Source organism: Heliangelus exortis, chromosome 7 (assembly GCF_036169615.1).
Source record: "Heliangelus exortis chromosome 7, bHelExo1.hap1, whole genome shotgun sequence".
In the NCBI taxonomy this organism is placed as follows: Eukaryota; Metazoa; Chordata; class Aves; order Apodiformes; family Trochilidae; genus Heliangelus; species Heliangelus exortis.
The window spans coordinates 34317890-34329740 of NC_092428.1; the positions used below are offsets into that span (position 1 = coordinate 34317890).

The 11851-nt window shown below is 45.2% G+C and overlaps 1 long non-coding RNA gene across 1 annotated transcript; it reads right to left on the reverse strand.

Annotated features, from left to right (window-relative positions):
- Nucleotides 1–1110: 1110 nt before the first annotated feature.
- Nucleotides 1111–10075, reverse strand: LOC139798705 (uncharacterized). The gene is made up of 3 exons (XR_011726924.1): nt 9804–10075; nt 8191–8301; nt 1111–1585 (listed from the first exon to the last, which is right to left on the reverse strand). It is a non-coding gene; the product is annotated as an uncharacterized lncRNA (long non-coding RNA).
- Nucleotides 10076–11851: the final 1776 nt, after the last annotated feature.

Below are 11851 nucleotides of genomic sequence, written 5' to 3' on the forward strand. Positions count from 1 at the left end.
GAACCATAAGGACTGCCTAGCAAAATTTTTCAATTTTTTTTTTTTACCATTAATTTAAATTCATTGAAATAATTTTTCTAAAGTAAACATTAAAGATATTTCTAATATTTTTCTATACATGCTTACCTAGAGAGACTGTCTAGCCTGGGCTGTTCTGGGCAAGAGGCTGGGCTCCTGAGGAAAACCTTTCTGGGTCCTTGCTCGTGTCTGTGACCTCAGGTTACACTCGTGTCACACGAGGATTTTCCCATTTTGAGTCTACACGAGCACATATTTTTCAGGGAAAAAGACCTCTGATGTTCATTCAGATCAATGACACACAAAAGAGGTATAATGTGAGGATCACTGATGTTTGAGACAGCTGATAACACACACGGCCACACTGAGAAACTGCTTGGCTGCAGTGCCTGAAGCATTAAAAAGTGCTTTTGGGTGGAGACCTCTGGGTTCTGTGGCTGCCAATGCACATGTGAGGAGCAGATGGGCAGAAGAGGCCCCGGCGTGGGCTGCAGTCTGCAAGGTATTTTTAGGAAGCTCCTTCCAGCACACTGGAAGCTCTGGAAGAGCCTGAGCATTTCTCACAGGGCCTGAACTCAGTCATCATCATGGAATCAAACTGAGCAGCACTTGGTGATCACAGCTATAAAGGCTGTTAAGAAGGTACCACTTATGACTAAACTAAACCCATTAATCCCCTTCCTGGGGAGACCTCAGGTGAAGAGGTTTCTCCTCTTACATAGCACTTCATAACACCTTGCATCAGCCCTGCAGATGTGAAGCCCTGTGTTTTCAGTCCCTGGATTACAAGGTGCTCTTGGAAATGATACCTGAGCAGTAATTCTGAGCACCAGCCTGGAAGAAAACAGAGCAAAGGGGAGATGGAAGCACTGCAGTCACATCCTGCATCCTTGCCAGGCATTGTGTCACCATGCTCTGCAGAATGTCCCTGGTCACAGAGGTCACTGCTCATCCTCACCAGCACCTCCTGCTCCCACCGTGCTGAGATGAGGCACTTGCAGTAATAATTCCCCATCATTCTCACCAGGATGCAAGCCTGCAGCATGGTTTGGATAGCAGTCTTGGTAAAGGACAAAATATGCCATCCACAGCTTTCCATCAGAGAGCACAATGTATCTTTATGCAGCAGTGCTCACAAAATGTGCTGAAAAATGACAAAAATATTACTCCTAATTCCTCTCAGAATGGCACATTATTACAAGGGCATTAACTGAGGTTTCCAGTTCCTCTGATTTAGGAAACCAATGTAAAGGTCTCCAGACACCACCAGGGAATAATTTAGCAACAGCTCAATTCACCTTTGAAAGACCAGGACCAAGCAAATGCTGACACTACCTTGCCACATTGCATCACAAAAGCAAACAGGTAAATTTACAGTTAAAAGAGAGATTAATCCCATGAAATCTCAAAATATGGACTGGGGGTGTTAGAGGTGCAAGCCCCGGGTGTGTATCAGATGCAAACTTTTCATGACAGATGGGGTGGAAGAGGCTATTGCAGGGCTGGGAGGAGCCTCATTGCTGCTGATTCCAGCTGAGAATCCAATGGAAGCTGCTGACCACCAGGCCTGTAAAATAATATGATGTCATCATGGGTTTAAATAAAGATTTAGAGCCCATATTTACTTTCTTATCTCTGAAAGCAATAACATTAATGAATAAGGATTTTGAACTGAGAGTGCACCATTGGGAAGAGGGCATATCAAAGGAGGAGCTCACAGCCAAGGAGAAGCCATGAAGTCAAGAGCAAGAGTAGGATGAACAGAGATGTTCCCTCGTGTGGAAGTGTTTGAAGAGAATTTTCTGATGAGAAAAGAGAATAGGAAGGGAGCAGAGAGGGAATTCCATTGCAGGCAGGCTGGCAGCGTTCATTTTTAGCCATACATATTGGTCATGAAAGGATCAGTGACATTCAAAGAGGCAAATCTGTGTTGGCAAATCACCTTTTCATGTTCCAGGAAAAGTTTTCTGGTGCTCTGATTCCAGAGTTCCCAGTGCACCTCTGTTTGCTGGAAGCCTCCAGAACAGATGCAGTGTTACACACCCAGAGGGCTTCGATTCAGGGGGAGAGGAGACATTTGAAACATCACCTTGGATCTGCACCTGGCTGTTATTGCTTGAACTCAGAGGCAGCCAAGGTTCTCAGGAAATCTGCCTCTGGAGAGGACTGGGAATGCAGCTGTGTCTGTAAACAAGTGGACTCAGACACTTCCCTGGTGCCAGGGCTGTCTCAGCCCTTTAAATTCACCAGGGCATCCTACCTGATATTAATTTTACAATAGGAGGAAATGCAGAAGTAAAACCCTTGCTTTAAGATAAATGCTTGTGAGCTTGGTGCTCAGTATTATTTACCCATAAATAAAATTATAATGTAGTCACAGAGTCTGCAGGGGCTCCAGGCTCCTGCTATCCCTACATCCCTGGTGCAATCCAGCAGCAGCTCTCCCAGCAGCAGGAGCTCCCCACAGATCTGTCACTGGGAAAGAACAGAGCAGAATTAATTGGGACTTGTTATTCAGGAGAAAACCACAGGAACATGGGAGGCTTGTTGAGGGAGGGATGTCCTGTCCACCCCCAGAACTGTTTTGTGTTTCTCCAGATAACCAGTCCCTTTTCCCAGGGACTGGGAACTCGGAGGCCTGACACTGGCTCCCTGAATGAAATGTTGGTAATTTTCTCTTTACGCTTAAACTGCCTTAATTGACTCTTTTTGCAAAGTCTGAAATTTGTTTTTAAATAAAAAGTTGAATACATCTGCAGCTGAGAATCTTTGGCTGCCAATGCTTACACAGATTATTGAAGGAAGTTTTTTAAAATAACAGCTTTCTCACATTTCAACAGCATAAGTAACCATATGCTTTTAACAGTGGCACCTGCAGAGGCACCTGCTTGCAGCAGATTAAAACTCTCAACCATTTATTTGAAATAAAACCCAACACAGCCAAGAGAATTACCCCTCCTGCTGAAACCAAGCACCATAAAACTGGTTTAAAGCCAGCAGGGGAGAGGGCTGGGGCTGGGGAAGGGAGAAGAGCAAGTGGGTGCCGAGGGGAACAGGGGCAGAGCCACCACCAAGGGCTTCTGGAAGAGCATCAGTGACCAAATTCCCTCCACAGCACCCCTGCCTATTTTTCTCAGCACAGGCAGAGAGAGGTGGGAGAGGCTGTGGTAGAATCATCTGCCTGGTGCTGGGATCCAGCCACGCAACAGCCCAACGATGAGAGAGAAAAGATCTTCCCACTGCATTACAATGGTTCAGAGCAGAGACACAGCAATGAGGATAAACAGAGATTTGGCAAGGAAAAAAAAAATAGAGCCTTATTTCCCTTATCATTTAAAGTGTCAGATAAACTGTGCAGGAAGTACAGACCTTCCCCTCTTAACTGAGCCACAGCTTTGACAATGAAGGGAGAATAATGGCCTGAGAAGCAGCAATGTGTTTATATTTCCCATTTGCTTATTTGGATAAAGAAAAGAGATGGATGAAGAATTATCTTCCCAGCGTGTTTAAATACTCTGCTCACCCTCTCCCCAGCTAACACAGCTCCTGCCACCCCAGAGAAGGGAAAGAGGCTCCTCCTTCCTAACAGCCTTGGGAACACTAAGAATATTTATTTTAACAGAACTTGTAGAAAATGTCTTCTTTTTTGTTTTGTTTTGTTTTTCATTCCCTTGGAAGGTTAAAAGTTTTTTTTCCAGCCAACTCCTTCTGGCTTTGGTGACTGTAATGTCTGGGTTTTTGTACTGACAGCAGCAGAGACTGAAGACATTGATAAACCTTCTCCTTCATTGCTTTGTACAAATGTCTTAACAGAACACAAGGCGTTCTAAAACCTACTTACGAGAAAACCCTGAGAGAGCCATTGCTTTGCCCCGAATCTCTAATTGCAGGTTTCCTTCCCCTCCAGATGGAAAGCAGCAAAGCCCAAGATGTTGAGAACTCCAGGCTTCACATAAAATTTAATTGTTCTCCCCTTGGACCTGTTCCTTTTGAAAGAGATGGGATGGGGCACACTCAAAGATAATATTTAAGATTTTTCAAGACTGGCACTTCATGGTCAGGAGCTCCCAGAATGCATCCTTGCCATCTGGAGGTGTTATTAGCTAGTTAGTGGCTGTGTCACTGCAATGACAGATTACTGGGTAACGAGAGCCCAGCTGGCTGCACACAGCGTGAAGACTCAGGCTCTGCAAAACTGCACTGAGAAATCATACCTGCAGATAGAGAGGATGGGGTGAGGGGGCCTGGGGTAGACATCAGCAGTGGGAGGTAGGAAGGTCTTTTTCTGGTACTTGGGGACAAGTTTGCTTTAACATCTCCACTCAGGTCAGGAGAGCAGCTGGGCTGGACCCCAGGGGATGGAGAACATTGGTTCCCCAGTCACTGGCAGGGTCTGATCCACAGGACCAGGCTAGAGCTAAGGCAAAGCCTCTTCTCTCCCCTCTCTAAAAACCCTCCTGTTGTTCTTCAGAAGATCTGCAAGCATCAAAATTTTCAATTATAAAATCTTTGACCAGAGAGGATTAGTTTTTGGGGTGGCAGCCACAGGCAGCACTTTGGGGTAGCACTGGACAATGCAAGGACTGTAAAGGGTGCTCTTGGTCTGGACCAAGAAGGCACAGAAGACCCAAAGGACTATTCATCTCTCAGCCAGGCTTGCTGGCATTGCTGCAGACACTTTCCTACCCCCTCCCCATCCGCTGATGCTTTCCTTCCTCAAAACACTTGTTTTTATCTTTTGTCTTGAAGTTCTGCTTGGCCTATAAGCAAGACTCGGCTCCCTGACACGGGCAGACAGGTTTGCTCCCAGGCTGTGCTGAGACCAGTGGTGATTCTCTCTTAACTCTGCACCTGCTTTCCCTGTTATTCCTGTGATGTTTGTGCAGAGAGAGCAGTAAATCCACTGCAGCAGTAACTTGCTGTATCTGGGAAGTTTATAAACCACGGAATGAAGAGCCCTGTCCCACATTATATTAGGTGGGTTATTATGCTCCATTTCTGAGCCACAGATAAACTCCGTCACGCAGCTCTGAGCCATGTGTCTCCTTTGTCCAATATAAGAATTTCTGGTAAGCAAAGAAAAAGTGGTATTAAAATATCCTCCTGAGAAATGCTACGCATGTGAAGATGGAGCCGCAGGTAGCACAGCCGACTATAAAATGCTTTCTTGCTGTGACCTTTGGAAGGAACAGATAAAGTCAGTGGTAGCTGAATCCCACCCACCCCTTTGCTGTTTCTGCCTGGAGAATCACAGGAGAGATTCATGGAGGAGGCTGCAAAGTGCAGAGCAATCCCCCAAAGGAGCCATTCAGCTCTGCAAAATGTCTTCAGTGGAAATCCTGCAAGCTTATTGATGCAGCAATGCCATCAAATTTAATTTAGCAGAAGTCAGAGGGGGCTCAGCCTGGGCTTCTGAAACTGCAGAAATGGGCAGTGGGACAAAGGACCAGGTTTATCAGAGAATCATTAAGGTTGGAAAAGACTGCTAAGATCACCAGTTCCAACCATCAGCCCAACACCACTATGCCAACTAAACCAGGTCCCATAGAACCACCTCAACACATTTTTTTAACACCTCCAGGGATGGTGACTCCACCATCGCCTTGGGCAGCCCGTACCAGGGTCTGACCACTCTTTCAGCAAAAAAACTGTTCCTAATATCCAATCTAAACCTGCCCTGGGGTAACTTGTGGTTGTTTCCTCTTGTCCTGTCACTTGTTCCTTGGAAGAAGAGACAGACACCCCCCCTGGTTCCAACCTCCTCTTAGAAAATCAGACTATGTTTTTCTCCCATTGTAGTGCTTAATGAGCCTTGTTTGGTGGGGTTTGCTCAGGCTCAGAACCAATGCTGGGATGTTAAATACGTTGCACAGCACACGATTCAGTTACTTCATTTACTCTGCGTTACCTTAAGGCTTCACCACTCTTCCCTTTTCCCAGCCCATCCCTCACTCTCCAGTGACAGCAGAAAGAATCAGTGGCAGCACTTATCTCTGCCTGTATGCCCAAAGACTTGTTCAAAAACAGAATTTTGGGGTAATTTATGGCTGCTCTTGCCGTGATACAGATGGCTTATTGATCCGTTTAATCTAAACACCTGTGGCTTTGCAGAAGAAAATACTCCCTTTTATTTTTGTGCTTCTTGTGTATGTACTCTTTTTCTAGAATGAGAATGTGCTGCCTATTACCTTAATTGACTGGGGTTTTTTAACGAGGTTTGGTCTGGCTAGAACAATACTCATTTCAGAAAGCTGGATCAGCTTGAAGTTTGTTCATCCTCTCATCTCAGGGCACCTACTGCACATCACCCACTCTTCCCTCTCTCTCCTAAGGGTGACCTGGACCATCTCTTATGGCACTTGGCTAAATGAGGCTCAGGCAATGAGAACCCTTCCCTCTGTTCCTCTCTCCTCCACTTCAAGCAAAAGTAACATTCAGATGTAAGTTGCCAGTCTCATTATCTTGGTGAATTTTTGTCTCCTACCACTGGAGCCAGTAGAGATGCTGCTAAAGAGAGTGAAGTCCAAAGGAGACAGTCAAAAGTCTTTTCATCTTCATTTTTTTTTTTTTCTAATTATAATGAGTCAAAATTAACCCAAACCTTTGCTGCTCCACAAAGAAGTGCCTGCTATGCATTCCAAAAAAGCTTTTTCTCTTTAATGAGGAGCAGAGAATAATCAACCTCTTCCGTGAACAGGAACCGCATTAAAAACTAAAAGAAATGAAGACTGTGAGTCCCTTCTGAAGAATAATATCTTTCATCTATAAAGCATCATGACTGGTGCATCAGCACAGGCAGGCACTGACAGCCAAAGGAAATCAGAAGTTATGCAGGAATCTGCTTGGATGAGCAAACCCCATCAGAAGACACAAACAACCCTTCAGCCATGCCTCAGAGCTCCTGGTATTGAAATTAAAGAGCTCTCCAGGTACTGCGGGGTCTCTGTGACCTTGGTAGCACCCCAGACCTCTTGGGAGGTCTTGGTGCAGGGTTTGGTTTATGTCAAACCCTCATGGCTTGTGTCCCTGCTCTGTCCAAGCCTGTACTGGCCAGACAAGGGGAGGTCATTCCCTACAGGTCTTTGCACACCCTAAATTCTCCAGAACCTGGAAAATAAATCTCTACAGGACAAGGACCCTACTTGGTGGCCAGGGACAGCTGCTTGGCTCCAGGGAGCAGGAGCACAGGGATGGGGGGTGGGTGCCCATGGACACCCTAAGGGTGTTGGGATCACCGTAGTGTCCCAGGCATGAGGGTCCACCTGTTTATTCCTGGGCCAGAAGGAAAATGGTTTTAGAACTCTTGCCCATCCTTTTGGGGGAGCAGCCAGCCCATCTTCCTGGTGCCCCCAGTCCATTCCCTGGCTGGTAGCACAATGTTCTCAGTAGCTCCCAAGAGTGGAACAGATTTTACTTGATTTGGTCCTGATTTGTACCAGCATCAGGGAAGAATCACACCTGGAGCCTTTACAACACTAGAAGATTTTTTTTTTCCCCCCAAATGAGCACGCCTCCAGAAAGGTTTTATCTGCTCTCAAGAGTGATTAACTTTGCTTTAGAACCCTGTGCCTCAGAAATAGCAATATCAGCATCATCCTTGGCAGAGACTGAAGTGAGAACAGAACCTCATGGAAAGTGAGAAATTCAACAATGGGAAGGAGTGCTCCTGAGATGCATTGCAGATTTTCCTTCTCCAGCAAGACCTCAATCAGCTCACCTGAGCTGGTACCTGGCAGATCATGGCAGACACACACACACTGTTATTTCAGAACCAAAGGTCAAACAAGCCAACCCCCAAATTGCTTCTCTGTATAAGGAAAAGCATCCACAGTTGCTACATAAAAAAGTGAGACTAATTTTCCCTTCCTTAGTTAATCATCTTCATTTCCTCCCTTTTCAGCCTCAGCCAGCGAGGTGTAAATTGCAGGGGCAGATGCATTTCCTGGGCTGAATTCCAAACTAAATGTTCTTTAAAAAGTGAGGAGGCACTTAGCAGTGTTTCGGTGGCATTAGGCTCATTAAAATCTCCTCATCTTGAAGGCAAAAGTATTTTACCCACAGTCTTCACATTCGTATCATGGCAGATTTTGTATGCTGAGAGCAGAGGTCTGAGCTCAGCAAAGTGTTTGTTCTGTCAAAGTCTTTGTGGATCAAGAAAAGGAATCAAGGTACCTGGTCCAGCCCAGGGTCCTCTGCTGCAAACCTTCTGGAAGTGTTTCCTCTGTGCCCCGAGCTTCAGCTCCTCCAGGACTCCCAGGAAGGTCCAGATATTGTCAGGTCCCTCTGCAATGAGGAGCACAGAGAGGTCCTCAGAGAGACACCAAACCTGGGGCCTCTCCCAGGTCCCTCACTGCCATTCTGAAACCTTATTCCTGGCACTGCCCAGCTAGGTTCAGTGATTAATGTACTACCAGTACTTGAAGTATTACAAGCATGATAAGTGAAAGAAAACCATCAGGAGCATTTCCATTTCCATGCCAGGCAGTGTGCTTTATTCCTGACATCACAACAAAACTTCAATTTGGGTTTTTTTTCTTGTCTGCGTGCCAGCCTGCTCTCCTGCACTGCAGGGATAACTCACAGAGCCAGGATAAAAGTAATTTTTTCCATCCCCTGAATGTAAACAAGGTAGAGCCTGTGTTTCCAGGATGCTGGGCAAGCACACTCGAGTTCTGAGAGTACATTTGCAACCGTGATCCCTGAGCATGCAAATCAGGAGCCTGCACAGTTCTCCCAACTATAGCAGTGTTCAATCACAGGGAAACTCAAGGTACATAAAAACATGGGCACAAGACTGCAAAAGTAATCCCAAGGGGAACCTTTCTTGGGCTGGAACAGTTTCAGCACAGACACCAGTTCCTAATTAGCACACCTTGCACTGAAGAAGTTCATATATTTCCATTAATTGCAAAAAAAACCCAACCCATACTCACTGTAAGAGGCATGAAGTGAGGAAAATATTTGGAGTCTGAGGATTTAAGAGGGGCCTGTCTCACTGGAAACACTGTAATATTCAGCACTACCAGAATCAATGCCATATATTTGAATTAAACATGTATTAATCCAGCTATAAAGGAGTGAAGCTACCCAGTCAATTTTCTGATTGTAAGTACAGCTTTTGTTAATATAGCAAAAATAAACCATTTCTCTTTCAACCATAACTCTGATGAGGAAACCTGTCATGAGCACAGCTTTTTAGTAGCTACCATACTGTAATTATTCATCAAACTGACAGAATAAAGATCCTTTTTATCCATCTTATATTTCACCTAAAAAACATTTAGGTGACTCGCAGGCAACAGCCCCACCACAGGGTCTGAGGACATTGCTGGTAATAATGGCAATAAATAAATCCTGGCTGGAGGTGAAGAGTCTCTTCTGCCTCTGCTGTACATTATCCACTGTTCCTGTTTATGGGGGAGGGGAACGTGTTAATATAAACTAACTCAGCTTTGAAATGTATTCCTTACAAACTGTAGGGGCGGGAGCCTGAAACTCTACAATATTTTAGTCCTACCAAGCTCTCTCTAGCTGAGAGCTCTGCTCTCCCTGGGTGAGTTTCCAGTTCCACGAGGGTACAGCCAGCCTGACCCTGGCGTGGGGGCAGCTGGAGCTGGCCCATGGGTGTCAGACATCTGCTGAGCCCACGGGCACTAAAAGCAGCCAAAAAAAATATTGCTGCATGAAGGGAATGCCACGGCAGAGGAATGGGGGGCTGTATTTACATGCAGATGTTTGAGATTGCTTCTGGCTTTGGAAAATAAATCATTCAGTGGAGATCTTACCTCCTAGGCAGCAGGGCTGAGCTTTTCCTTCGGGTAAGGGCAAATCTGGCTTGGATTCCTCACTCTACAAAAACAAAAAAACAGCAACGTGATAAAAAATATCATGGCTATGGGCTGCTCAGACCAAATCACATCAGGGTCCCAGTTAATCCATGTACCCAGCCAGCCTGGTGATGGAAGCTTTTGCTTCTGAACTGCATGGACCACCCCAGCACAAACCATCTTCACTGAGCCCAGCTGGGCTGCAAGGATCCCTTTGGGTCCCTGGCATTCTGGTACCCAAAGGGATGGAGAGTCAAGAGTTCTTGCAGGGAAAGCTCCTGATAAGAAAACACAGGTAAAGTCATTCCAGATCTGTCTGCAGTGTGCATTTCCTGGGGCCTTCAACAAACCTTCTCTTATAAAATCATCCATCTCAGCAAGCGTAAAATCCATTAAGAACAAGTAGAGGCTGTCACTTAACACAAGCTTTACTTTTATTTCCATCATATTAGGAAGGCAACTTTAATTTACATTCATTTGAATTTCAATGGCATTGCCCTGGATGGTCTGCAGGAGGCCGGGTGGGTACCTCTAATCATCATTTGTATGCAAGGAAAGGTTGATGAACTTTAAGCATCTTGATGTGAGGAGGTTGAAACACTCAGACAGTGCTCAGTTTATTTATTTTCCTGGGAGATCTGTAGATTTTATAAGTAGCTGCAAACCCACTCTGGCTGACAGCTTCTCTGTTCTGTGATTTACCAGCTTCTGAACCAATTGTACTGATATCAATCAGCTTACATATACTATTAAAATCATAACACACAGGCTTGCTGTAAGAACTAATTAATAATTTCTACAAACTCTATGTATCCTAAGGGTTATGCAGCACTGTGGTGATAGGATTCCCCTGCCATGGTTGTAAGCTGGCTGTGGTAGCATAAATTCTGTTCACCTACACTTTGTGCCAAAAATCTCCTGAAGATACCCTGAGTTATTCCACATATGTATCACAGAATAAAATTGCAGAAAAGTATTTTCAGAATTGCTATAGTAGGGCTTCAATAATAGAAGGGAAATCCAGAAATATTGCTGTGTGGCCAACTTTAAGGTTGGCCAGAATTTGGTATCCTGTAGAGCCATGCATTTCATGGCAGCTTCCTGTCAGGTTACCTGGGCTGGCAGTCACCTGGAAAGCAGGAGCCTACAAAGTGTCTGCCCTTGATTTCATCCTTAGAAACAGCATATATTTCCCTTATGCCATTTAAGAGTAAGAGAAAACAAATTTCATATTTTGAACAAAAGCAGAGGAGACTTTTGCTTATACATTTCTAATCCATTTCCAAACTTATCCATTTCTTAATAAATAATCTGGAAGAGAATTTAGCCCTGGGTGCTGTTTCTGAATGTTCCCTCATGGAAGTGGCCAGGTTGTACTGGGGGTTTCCCCAGCCCAAAACTCCCTGGCTGGTGAGCAGTGCAGGATGGAGGGTTTCAGCATCCTTGTGTCCTTGTGTTGGTACCCACAGGGACACTCTGCCCATCAGCCCCTCCATGCAGCTGCAGAAAGCCCCCAGAGAAGCCCCCAAGGAACCTGTGCTGTACCCACTGCCTTGGCCCTGGGCTGGTTGGGCATTCTGAGGAGTTCAGCTCAAGGGTCTGGGGTTTCCAGTAAACATTAATATTCAGGGTGGCAAACAAGAATAAAAGTAATAATCAATAGCAATCTAAAAGCAATGCTCTGGAGAGTTCTGCTTCTGGAAATATTATATAGCTCCGCTATATAATAAAACAAATAAAATATAATAAAACTAATATAATAAAACTAACTAATGTAATAAAAGTAATTGCTGTCCAGAATTATGCTGCTGATTTGCAGCTGAGCACACAACACCCCCGTGGTGCTGTCAGGCAGTGCTGCACCCTCCCCATGTGCAGAAATTGTCCATATCGATCAGAGCAGCCAGGAGCAGGAGGATGTAAAATGAAAGGCACCCAGATGGATAGTAGAAATAAATTCTTTAGGGACACAGCTGGTGCACAGCTGCAGCTGCCAGCACCCCGGG